The sequence below is a fragment of the Lathyrus oleraceus genome, chromosome 2, assembly GCF_024323335.1.
Source record: "Lathyrus oleraceus cultivar Zhongwan6 chromosome 2, CAAS_Psat_ZW6_1.0, whole genome shotgun sequence".
NCBI lineage: Eukaryota > Viridiplantae > Streptophyta > Magnoliopsida > Fabales > Fabaceae > Lathyrus > Lathyrus oleraceus.
In genome coordinates, this window is record NC_066580.1 from 36,839,217 (window position 1) to 36,852,538 (window position 13,322).

Genomic DNA, 13,322 nt, shown 5'->3' on the forward strand with positions numbered 1-13,322 from the left:
TTGGACACATGTGCGGTCCGTTTGTCGAACCGAAATTCCTGGCGGTAAGCCAGCGACGAACCTCTTTCAACCTCGAAGTTCTGCCACTTTCCATGACCGTGTTTCCTACCCTCAGTTTGCTTGACCCACTTCCCATCTGATCCTTTGATATTGGCTTAAAGGTCATGGGTTAGAAGTTTCGCCCAACTTGCTTGGTTTCGCTCAACTTCACCATGGGGCGCCTAGGATCAGGATATCTCCTGGGATCGAAAAACCTTTATGACTTACCCGCTTGATTATTGTGGATGGCTTTACGGACATTTTGGTGATTCACTTTCCTAACTCCTTCCAGATTCTGAGTTGCCCTTTTGTCGAAGACAACACTGCACCTGGGGCATAACATAACTTCCGATTTCTTTTTCTAGCACCTTCGGAGGAAGTCCGACATCGTTTCTTCCTCCTGAACGAAGGCGACCTTGTTGTATTCCTCTTATCGACATTCACCATCGACCTCCATGGAGACTTCTCGAGATAACTCCACCAAATTAACTTCATGTGGATATCTTCAGTAATATCCAACCTTTGGAATTGCTTTTGAAGGCCATCAGTGGCCTTATCCAACTGAATGAAATTATCAGCGGTTTCTTTAGTGATCATCACTAACTTTGAATTTCCAGCACCCTCGACATCTGAGGCTTCAGCACTTTCTTTGTTGACATCCTCTGTACCCCTTTGGGCGAAATCGCCAAGAGGTGCTTGCTCGAAGTGCTCATGTACTCTAACCATGACAAGCCCATTGACAAAGTCTTCAGTAACTTCGATCATACAGAAATCATTAGCAACTTCAATGAAATTCACCTCCTCTGGCTCCATATAATGAGCCTCAACGATCTGTAGAGGACCAGAGTCGATTTTCATCTGACTTCGTGTCTTGTCACCGAACTTGAGTCTTCCCTCCTAGATGGTATTCTGCACAAGATCCCTGAAAATAAAATATTGAGACGTTTTATGACCCAAAAAACTATGGTATTTACAAAACCCTTGTTTCTTTCTTTGTTCTAAAGGGGGTACTTTAGCACCCGGAGGTACTATCATCTGGCCATCTTTGACTAGTAAGTAAAAAATTTCATCACATTTTGTAACGTCGAACGTATATGTTTTCTTAGGAAACCTGTCATTATTTTCAGGTTCGACATGGTTTTTTCCTTTCGAAGGAGCTAAAACTTTGCACGCGTATGGTGGCACTTGTGTCAATTCAGCAAGGTCGATCTCAGTGTCATCGAAGTCTGGAACTTTATGACATGAATCTTCGTCATCTTTCCTGAAATCGACATAGGCTACCCTTTTACCTTTGTTCGTCCTAGCCTTTTCTTCTTTTAAACGCTCTACCTGTCGAACTCTGTCAGCCAACTGGGCCATATCCCTTAGCAGTTCATGCAGCCATTTCAACCAGTTCATTTCTAATCGAGTAGTCAAGGTCCCCAGCAGCCATTTCAACCAGTTCATGCTCTGGTACTTGTGTAAAACACCTGGCTTTGAGTAGTCAAAATCTATTTAGGTAGTCATCAATTGGCTCAATGGATTTTCATCTGACACTAGCCAACTCTTTCAAACTTATCTTCGTTTGCCCCATGTAGAACTGTTCATGGAATATTCTTTCTAGTTGGTTCCATGAGTGAATCGAGTTTTGGGGCAAAGTTGTGAACCATGTGAAAGCATTCTTTGTAAGATAACTTGGAAAAAATTTCACCTGAAGTCTCTTGTTATTTGACATATCTCCAGCTTCAATTAAATATCTCGCCATGTGTTCGACAGTAGAATCAGTAGTATCCCCAACAAACTTGGTGAATTTGGGGATTTTGGTCCTCAGGGGTCCATCCATTTGTAAGATATATTCTACTAAAGGCGACGTATAATTTGGTCTTCTAAGGCCAAAATTTACCCCATTTCGAACCATAATTCTTTCGACTATAGCTGCTAGGTTATTATCTGTTACCACATCATCATGTCGAACTTGTAGTATGATATCATCTGCATTTTGATTCCTATTTACCATTAACACCCTTGGTTCCCTCGGTACATGTGGTTCAATCCTAGGGGGTACTACTACTCCCCCTTGATTTTGTGGGATCTGGTTAATGGTGAGGTCTTCCTCAAACATGGGCTCTTGATTTTCTCTTACCCAATCCCTAGGCAGGGGACGCTAGTGCTGAGGTATGCCAAGAAACTCAGACATTCGAGCTACTTGTGTTGTCATCTGTTGATTCGACTGGGTCATATTCTAAATCAGAGGATTTAACACAGTGGTCAAAGTTTGAGTTAACATTTGTACTATTTCATGATTGCTTTCGTCCATCTGTTTCCTCCATGCCGCCGCATAATTATTGGTAAGAGTGGGTAGTTGTTCTAGGTGTCTTAGACCTAACACTTGATTGGTTCGACCCGCATTTATCCTGGACCCTTGCACTGGTGAATTTATGTTATTCGTCGGTTCCAAAAAAGTAGAACCCATATTCTGTAGATTAGCCATCACTGAAGTTGGCATTCCATACAGCTGTTCTCGACCACTAAATGGTATTGAGAAACCAGGGGGCACCAATGACCTATTTGGGATATCACTAATTGGTGAAAGAGTGTGAGGAGGTCCCCTAGGTCCAACGTAAGTTAGAATTGGTTCAGAATGGGAGATCAAATGCATAGGCATCGAACTCACCGTAGACGGAACTACTTCGGACGCATGCATTGTGCCCATGTTTTTCCCTATCGAAAAAGAAGGGGGCACTATGTTTCTAGTTGATGGATTTTGAGAATTTTGAGTTTCTGGCGGATTCATATTCTCTATCCTCGTATGGGATTCTCTCCCTGTTCTTCGTTCGTTGTTTATGTCTATTTTACCACTTCTTAAAAGCATACAACAAATCTTTTCCCAAGCAAAACTTAGCAATCAAAAATGTTACACGATACGTGACGTTAGCACTGGTCCCACTAGGTGTGCCTATTTGTTTACCTTGAAAATTGGTAACCAACCGCTGATCTTCCAAATTTCTAAATTTGGTTACTCGCAGGATCAATCAGATTGATCCTAGGACATGTGCTAAGTGTCTCGTAAACGTAGTAGTAATAAATGATCAAAACTAGACGTCAGATCAGAGTTTCAAAGAAAATTAAGGACGAAGGGTGACTTAAACGAAAAGAAAGGTCTTGAATTGGAGTTTATAACTAGTAAAGAAAAATGAAATAAAGGACAGGAATTATAAAGGATTTAAAATGGCAATGTAAAGTTTGCAAGTACTGGAATCTTAAGACTGTAAAGTAAACGTTGAATATAGGGAAAGGAACGAAATGATCATAAAATTGCAAATGACAAAGTAAAAATAAAGTGTTTGTAAGGGGTAAGCAAGGAAGAATGTTTCTGGAAAGAAAGTAAAGACAAATTTAGATTGCTTTGAAATAAATAACAATGGTGTAGACAATGTACATTCTGCGTTTTACAATTCTTCTTCACACGAATACTTAGTAAATTTGCAGATTTTGTACATAATTTGACACACACTTTTCTAACACTAAGACCCTATATTTATACTGGATCGAAATAACCGCTCTGATGTTCCTTCAATCACGTCGATACACGTGGCCCTGCATGCGTGCATTCGCTCATCCTACTCCACGTGTGCTCTTATGGTTTATGACAAAGGTGAACTTCCCTCCTTTATTTAAATTTTGAATCTTTGATGGAAAACCGTTTTTAACCGCTTCTTAAAGAACTGCTCTGAAATTTCAGCTATGAGCTTGATCTTTATCTGACCAACTAAGCCGATTCACCTCCAGCTGGTCAAATTACTTCTTGGTCGAAACCAGCTGCGCATATTTTCAAATTTTGGTAATTTGGGGTGGGCGTCAAAAATATGAGCTAACAGTTACTGTATTTAGTTATTTGTCTTAAAGTTTATGCTAAACAAATGTGGAAATTTTATTTACTTATTATGCCTATACTTCTTCCATTGACTTCATGTTATGTGCATGATTGTTAATCTCTATATGTTGCAAAGTCGTTGACTAATTACTTATGAATATCTCGGTTTCATGTTGATCGTTTCATTGTTTCTTTTTGATCTTGTCAAAGGGGGAGAAGCAATGGAAACACAATAACGGATTTAGCAGATTTATAATAGCAGAATGTTTGAAGGCTTGCATAAAATCAGGGGGAAGATATCTATCAAAGTATGCGATTGTGCCACAGTTTGCCATCATCAAAAAGGGGGAGTATGTGAGGGTAAATATGCCTAGTCTTTATTTTAATGATGTCAAATCTTCTAGTCACCCATAAAGTGTACTTTGGATGGTGTCATCATATCATAGAATGCATTCATCCTCTAACATGTTCAAAACATAAAGTTTAATGTGTCGAAGCATATAGGAGCATATCATAGATATGAATCATGCACTTGATCATCGTTAATACCCTAGGTTCATAAGATATCGATTTAAATTGATCAAAATATATCTCAAAACTCATTTTTGAGAGTTTAAGAACTGTGAGTCGACTCATGACTCAGAGTGTAACTCCCTGGTCTGAATAGGTCGAGTCACAGGTCGACTCAATCTTGGGAAAACTGAATGAGTCGACTCATCCACATGTTGCGTCGACTCATTGCCTATTTCCATTTGAACCATGTAGCCATGAGTCTGAGTAAGTCGAGTCATAGGTCGACTCAACCCTGGAAAAACTTTGTTTGAGTCGACTCATCCCCTATTTGAGTCGACTCATCGCCTGTTTTACTTGAATAATTTTGCCTCGGGTCCATACAGGTCGAGTGGTCACTGCTTCGACTTAATTTTCTGCTGTGTAATTTTGCAAAATAATTTTATTATATCTGTTATTTGGTCCATACATCATATAAATATTCTAGAGTCTCTTCTTCAACATATAACAAGAAAAGTGAAAGATATACACCAAAGTGCTCTTCATCTTCATTCTCCATTGCATTTCTTAAAAAATACACATAATAATTTTTGTTGATCATTGTGCATTATTGTGGTGATAACGTCCAAATAGGATTGTGTAATCTTAGTTTGGGTTGAGGCTTTGTGTGGGTTTTTCTTGAATAAAACCATTGGGGTTTGATCCTCCAAGAATTGGGGTTTTTTGCACTAACCTTTACTTCACAGATTCAGACGAGTGAAAAGTTTGAAGAATGGTGGGTTCGGTCAAACAAGTAACGGTAACCAGAGGATTATGAAGAAAGCTTAGGGTTCAAGCGACTTGTGATCAAAATCAACTGAGCTGAAGTTTTGAAGAACGTGGAGTTCTTGCAATAAGGTAGCTGTAACCGGAGGTTTGCTCGAAGCGCTTGAAGGACTTGGTTCAACTTGAATCAAGGGGAGAGAAGTGAATAGGACTTGTGACAACACTAGGGGTTGATTGGTAGTGATCATTTGTTCTCTTGTATCAACTTTGCAACTTTATAATAAAGATATCTCAATTCTAGACTTAGAATCGAGGGCAAACATACCCTAAGCGAGGTTGGTAGGGGAACTGCCTAAACAAATCCGGTGTTGTTCTCTCTCTTTCTCTTAACTCTTTAAATTCTGCATTAATTACGTTTTGTATGAAATTAATAGTAAAATCAAGCTCGCTTGATTGTTGTGCATAGTAGTTGTTCGATAAATTGGCGCAATCACTTTGATTGCAACTGAGCAAAATTCTGCACATTTAATTTGAGTGAAATTGATACTTGGTGTGGAGTGCTCACCAAGTGTTCGATAAAATTAATCTCACACAAATCTATTAATATTTTACTTTCTCTTTTATTGTGTTAACGCATTATTAGAGGTAACGATGTCAAGGATTGTGGTAGTTAATCGATTCATTTTGATAGTGGTTGATTATCTCTATCGTAGTTATTCCATTCGGTTTCACGCATATCCGATCTTTCCATTAACAGATCATTTAGACGATTTTAATCTAGTGTGCTTCCGCAACCGTTGAAAACATGTTTAAAAAGCGCTAAATTTCAAAAACTGATCTATTCAACCCCCCTTCTAGATTGGTACTATCGTCTAAGATATCATAACTTTTAGTCTTCTAAACACTTTGACCTGCACTCCCTTTGTCATGATGTATGCAATATGATTCTCAGTTCTGTAGTGTTCCGCATTCATCTTCCCATCTGCTACCTACTCTCGAGGATAATGGAATCTCATCTCGATGTGCTTTCTTTGACCATGTGCTATCGGATCCTTCGCCAGATTGATAGCTGATATGTTGTTGATCTTCATGGTAATTGCTCCATGACTCTTCGATGTTATGTCTTTGACCAGATTCACCATCCATGTTGCTTTACATGCACAAAGAGAAGCAGCTATATGTTCTGCTTCACATGACGATAATGCCACTACTGGCTACTTTCTCGAACTTCAAGCAACTGGTGCACCACCTAGCATTAACACATAGCCAACTATGGATTTTCGATCCTCAGCATCACTACACCAACCTGAGTTGGTGTATCCCACTAATTTGTATTCTTTTCCTTCATCAGCTGCAGGAAACAAAATTTCATAGTCGAGAGTTCCTTTTAGATACCTTAGTATCCTCTTTGTCGCTGCTAGATGTGATACCTTTGGCTTCTGCATGAAGCTACTCATCAGACCTACATTGTATGCTAAGTCAGGCTTTGTATGACAAAGGTATCGAAGTGACCCAATAAGTCTTCTATATTGGGTTGGGTCGACATCATCTTCATATGAATCTTTCGACAGTTGTAATCTACGCTCAGCTGGAGTCGAAGTTGGGTTGCAATCTTGCATCTCAAATCTCTTGAGTATTTTTCTTGCATACCTTCTTTGGTGCATCATCAAATCTTTACCACTCTTGTAGAATTCAATGCCAAGGAAATATGAAATGTCACCCATATCTGACATTTTGAATTCCTTGTTGGGATCACCTTTGAAGTCTTTGATCTCCTTCTTGCAGTTACCTGTTATCAACATGTCATCGACATAGAGACATAGTATAAGCAATTCACTCTTGCTTCTTTTTACATATACTCCATGTTCACTTGCACACTTCATAAATTCCTTCTCCCTTAGAAAGTCATCTATCTTCTTGTTCCAAGCTCTTGGAGCTTGTTTAAGTCCGTACAGGGCTTTATGCAGCCTATACACTTTTCTTTCTTCGCCTTGTTTCACAAACCCAGCTGGTTGTGCAACATAAACTTCTTATTCTAAGGGGCCATTAAGGAATTCACGTTTCACATCCATCTGACACATCTGCCAGTTGTTCATGTTTACTAGACCAACAACCAACCTGATTGTTTTGATCCTAGCAACAGGTGCAAAAAATTCATCGAAGTCGATTCCTTCTTTTTGAAGAAATCTTTTCTCCACAAGCCTCACCTTGTGTCGTGTCACTTCTCCTCTGGGATTCAAATTCACCTTGTATACCCACTTCACATCGATTGCATTCTTGTCTTGGGGAAATTCGACAAGTGACCAAGTGTTGTTGACTTTGATTGACTTCAGTTCTTCGTCCATTGCTTTCATCCACTTCAAATCTTTCAATGCCTCAGTTGCATTGACTGGTTCGACATCTACCTAGAAAGCATAGCGTACCAGCTCACCTTCTTCATTGACCACATCATCTGATGTAATCACACATTCTTGCAACCTTGCAGGCATGTGTCTTGTTCTCCGAGGTCTGCTTGGGTTTGCTTCACCTCTGACTTCTTCCTATCGAATTTCTCTTTCGACTTCATTAGCTGGTTCATTATAAAATATTCTCACTGAATCTTTCTTGACATTCTCAGTCCAATCCCACTCCTTAAGCTCATATATGATCACGTCTCTACTGATTACCACTTGCTTATTCACTGTGTCGAACAACTTGTATCCTCCAGCCGAATGATATCCTATCAGGATCATCTGACTCGACTTGTCATCAAGTTTTCTTCTCAACTGATCTGGAACATGTTTGTGTGCTATAAATCTAAACACCCTCAGATGAATCAAGCTAGGCTTGACACCAGACCAACATTCTTCTGGCGTGATTCCTTCTAGCTTCTTCGTCGGACATCTGTTCAGGATATATGGTGCAGTCGACACAACTTCTCTCCATAATTCTTTGGGTAGATGCTTGCCTTTCAACATACTTCTAACCATATTCATTATGGTTCTATGCTTCCTTTATGCGACTCCATTCTACTGTGGAGTGTAGGGTATCACCATCTCATGCACAATCCCTTTTTTCACACATAATGCATCGAAATCTTTCGACACGTATTGTCTACCACTATCAATTCTCAAAATCTTGATCTCTCGACCGCTCTATCTTTCGACCATAAATTTAAACTTGGAAAATACCTCGATCACCTCACTTTTCTTCTAGATCAGGTAAGACCGCAATTTTTGACTAAAATCATCGATGAATGTCACAAAGTATTTGTTACCTCTAATCGAATCCACCTGGAGAGGACCACATACATCAGAGAATATGACTTCAACAATTGCCTTTGACCTGCTTCTTGTATCCTTACTGAAGTTGTTCTTATGCTGCTTTGCCTGCACATATTTTTCACACACTTCGTTTGGAATGTTGATTTTTGGTAATTTGTAGTGGTAAATTCATGACCATTAAGCTATGGATAAACTTAACGTCAATAAAATCAGAGTCACCACCGCGCTTTTATTGTTTCCAAGGGAAAAGGGAAAAGTACGAAAAAAATCCAAAGATAAGAAGTTTTCAAATCAAAACTAATAAAATGCCAAAGATTACAAGTAAGGGGGTTGGTTACACAGAGGGAAGGTGTTAGCACCTAAGTGTCCTAGGTACTCCTAGGGAGCCCTTTTTTTGTGTACATGTGTTTTTGGTATAAAATATGTTTGCAATAAAGAGAGTGTAGGGATGAGAAAAGAATTCATTAATTATATTTTTGTGTTTGACAAGACCTTCGGACTTGTGCCTACGCACCAACATAAAATGAGGGATCACAACCTCGTAGTTCGTGGTAACAATTTCAAAGTGAATGAGTTGCTTTTAACAAAATTTTAAGTTTAACAAAGGCACGAAAGGCCTAAAAGAGTTTGAATGAGTGTTAGTTCTTTTTGTCTTTTGAAATTTTAAGTCAATATGATTAAGTTCATTTACAAGTTTGATTAAGAAAAAGAAGTTTGAAAATGCAATGGCATAAGGCCAAAGTTTCTAATTTGCAATAAAGTTCAAAGTTTAGAAATCACAATCAAAGAAGTTTTTAAAAGGAGGGAGAGATTTGAAATTAAACAAGTGGGAGGAGATGAAGAGACTAATCCTAAGCAAAAATTAAAAGTTAAGAGTTGAAAAGATCTAACCAATGGGATGCAATCCAATAGGCAAGAATGTCATATAGAAACTCAATTTTCCCTTGGACGTTTAGAATCAAGCAATATCACTACACAAATATCAAGAAGAGCAAGGCATCAAATAAAGGTAGCCACATCCAAGCTAGCAAATTCATGATCTTCTTCATAATTTTTCTCATGTATCAGATGAAATAATCCTTTGAATGACTCAGAATAAGGCATTAGTCACAGGTTCAAAATAACATTTGCAATAAGACCATATAGCTGATGAACTCAAGTGGGATCTCAATACTTGCTTCAGATGAAAGTTCAATTCATAATGACTTGGTTTCAGAAAAGTTGGCATTGGTCAAGTCCTTTTTGCATAGGGAATGTTGCCTAATTCTAAGTCCAATGTCTCAGATCAAATCCAACAGTCCACACTAATCTTTTTTAGGGTTTTTGTTTGTTATTATGTACATTAAGGTCAAAAGACCACAAACACAAACAAAATACACAAACAAGTATAATCACAAGATATGGCTCAAGTGAGCAAAATGAAAATGGCATTAAAATAAACAAGTTAAATGGTATGAATAAAGGCAAATTATAAAGACTTGAATTTAATATGCATAAAGTAAATGACTTGAAATTTAAATTTAGTGAAATGTTAGTTGATTAGAAGTTAGTATTTGATTTTGATTTTCAATTGTTTAAGTCATTCTTTGGAGAGCACTCAACCCTCTATTGACAAGCATGGATCCTTGAACCAAGACATCTTCCAAAGGAAAGAAAAAAGGCAAAATTTCCACACAATACCATGAAAGGGGGGAGACTTACAATATCACTTACTAAAATTCTATGCTTTTGGGTCAAAATGTAGCGCTATGTTAAGCAATCATAATTGGACTTATGTAGAAGTCACAACTATTTGAGGCCGGGCAATAGAAATTTTAGTGTTAATGCATGTTAGAGATATGGTATTATGAACCATACTCCTAAAACATACCACACTTAAAAGAAAATGACAAAAGGGTGGACCTAATCTCATCCATACTTATATTGGTTTATGAAACAATTAGCCTTAGGATATAGATATATCATAGGTCAATGGAATGGATGGGATAGAAAGGGATTGAAGATGAAGAGGGAGGGGAAATGAAATAAACTCAAATTGGTCATGAGAGGACTTTTATCAAATTAAAATCATTGATTCATTTTGGGAGATGAAATGTACATTTCATCAATACCCTAAATCCAATGATTTTAATCCAACAAAGTCAAATCAACCTTGACCAAGGCCCAACAAGAAAAGTCAAACTCAACAAGTCAATACAGATAACTCAACACAATTTATTCAAAATTAAACAATTAAAAATGCATCAAATTAAATTATGGTTGATCAAAATCCTCAAACCTCTTCAAAACACCAAATAAATGGCCAAGAGATTTATCATAGGTCAAACAAGGTCAAAGGACCTTGGAGCAAAAATTTCATTATTTTTGGAAACTTAAAAGTATTTTTAAACAATTAAAAATATGCACAAAAACAATTAAATCATGAAAAATATTAATATTGATCCAAAAACGAATTTTAATTCAGAAAATGAAAGAGAAAGATATTTGATAATTTTTTGTGAAAGTCCCATATTTTTTGGATCAATATTAAAATTAATATGAATTAATGAAAATAAGTCAATTAAAATGAAAATCAGAAATTACAAAAAGATGTGGACCACTTGATCTCCCTCATTAATTGAGGGGGCAGATCAAGTCGATCCAAGCGCACGTTCCATGTGTTCTAGAGTCAACAGCGCTGCACATGTGGTAAACAAAAACAACACCTAAGATTAAAACAAAATGAATGGATCATGTGTTTCAGAGACACGCCAACACATCGCCGAAGCTAGAGCTCTAGTCTTCTTCTCCGGTGGGCCTCATCGGACTGGTCCACCTTCAACCATCACCAAAATAAAAGGGAGGACATGAATTTAAAGTAAAAATGCTTAGGGGCTCGAATATGGCCTAAATTTCACCTAAATCCAAGTATATAGAAAGATACAGGGAGTTAAATTTTGAGGATCATGATCTGAGTTGCTTCGATTTGACCTCTAAGCAACTCAATCTTGTTGCCTACATTGGCAGGACTTCAGACAACCAAAAGTTAACAAGAATAATGGAGAATTGAGTGAGAATCGAAGAGATGAAAAATTTAGAAATTCATCTTCACTGCAGGTTCAGATTGGCACGATATTACTCTCAATTATGCTTGGCCTTGCTTCAGATGCTTGATAGAGTGGAAATGGATCAAGCAAAGTGATGGACTCTTGGAGTTTCAATCTCAAAATAGTTGAGAGATTAAAACTCAATTTTTAATGAAAATCACCAAGCTTATCCTTTGAATATGAGGGTTTAGGGTTACTGATTCAAAGCTTGCGCACCAGGGTTTATAATTCTGAGCATGAGGGGTTCTATTTATAGGCCAAGTGATTGATAATTGCACACTTCTTTCAAAATTTCGAAAATAGCAATATCCTTTGCATGGATGCATGGGTGTGTTATAGGCCCATGTAATGATGCATTTAGGTCCAAAAATGAGTGTAAGAAATGCTGAAGTCATGTGGAAAGGCAATGCAATCGTGTGTGAGAAATGGAACTTCAAATCTTCCAAATGGTCCTTCAACTTTAAGCCATGCGCAAGTCATTCATTCTTTGTCCAAATGGGATGAATTGGGACTTTTTGGAAAGGTTAGATTAATAGGAACAACTTTCATGTTCAACATGTTTTCATTTGAAGCTTGGATCATGATAAATTTTAAGGTGGAAGTTTGAAAAATCAAACATATGAAAAAAAAATCTAAGTACCAAGCCATATGTTCACTTCTTCCACCTTGAGTAAATTTTTTATGGACTTCAAATGAGAAACGTTCCTTCATCAAAGTTGTAGCTCTCTCAAAGTTCTTCAAATTGGTCACAAATCTAGCCTCATTTGGATTTAGCATGAAGGAGTTATGCATTTTAGAAGTTGAGGAAAATCACTTGTTCAATGGTATTGGCCCAAAATGGCCTATAATGTTTCCTCATATCACATTTTAAAAGTTGAATTTTAACTTCCTTAAAACATTAAAGTTGAAGTATACATCTTGAATTTTATCACTCAACTTGAATAACTTTCATCTCATAAAAATTGATCAAGTTATGGTCTTGAGAAGTTCACCTCCAAATTAGGGTTTAGACAAAATGACCTATAATCTTTCACCATAAAAAATGACTTTCCAAGCAAAACTAGCTCTGGACCTCAACATGAAAGTTGTTTGGAATGTCATGTAGAGTAACGTTTCTCTTAGAATCATTTTTATATGACAAAAATTGTAGGAGATAGGGTCTAGGGAACCCCAGTTTTGATCAATTGACTTTCTCTGGTCAACCACCATGAACCAACTTGCTAGCTTGATACTCTTTTAACTCTTGGGGCTCATGGAGGATCATATATGCATAAGATGATGAAATGTGAAGTATCCCTTGAAATATTTGATCCATTGGTGAACAAACTTGTTGAAGAAGTCACATAAGTTACCCAAATGAATTAGGGTTTCCAAGGCAAACCAACTCCAAACTCTTGATGATTTCTTGATCAAAATAACATGTGAATATCATGGGGATCCATATATGATACTTAGATCCAAGGTATACCAATTCTTGATTTAGCTCCTTGCAATGGGGGTCGTAAACCCTATATGTGAGCTTGATAGAGCATAGATGAGCATGTGCACTACCTACAAAAGAGTTAAACTATACAATGACATATTTTTTTTGGAATTTTGGTTAGTAAATAAATAAAAAACAAAGTATGATACAATCAAATGTGCTTGGTGATCTCTCCCAATGCAAACCCAATGAATGAGGGGTAAGGAGGATACTAAGGTGTGATCCCAATGCTAATGCATATGATGCGAAATAGCATGAGGGATCTTAGGGTCAAAATTGGGGTCTTTCATAATCTTGAAACCATATTTCTTCTCTTCAAATCT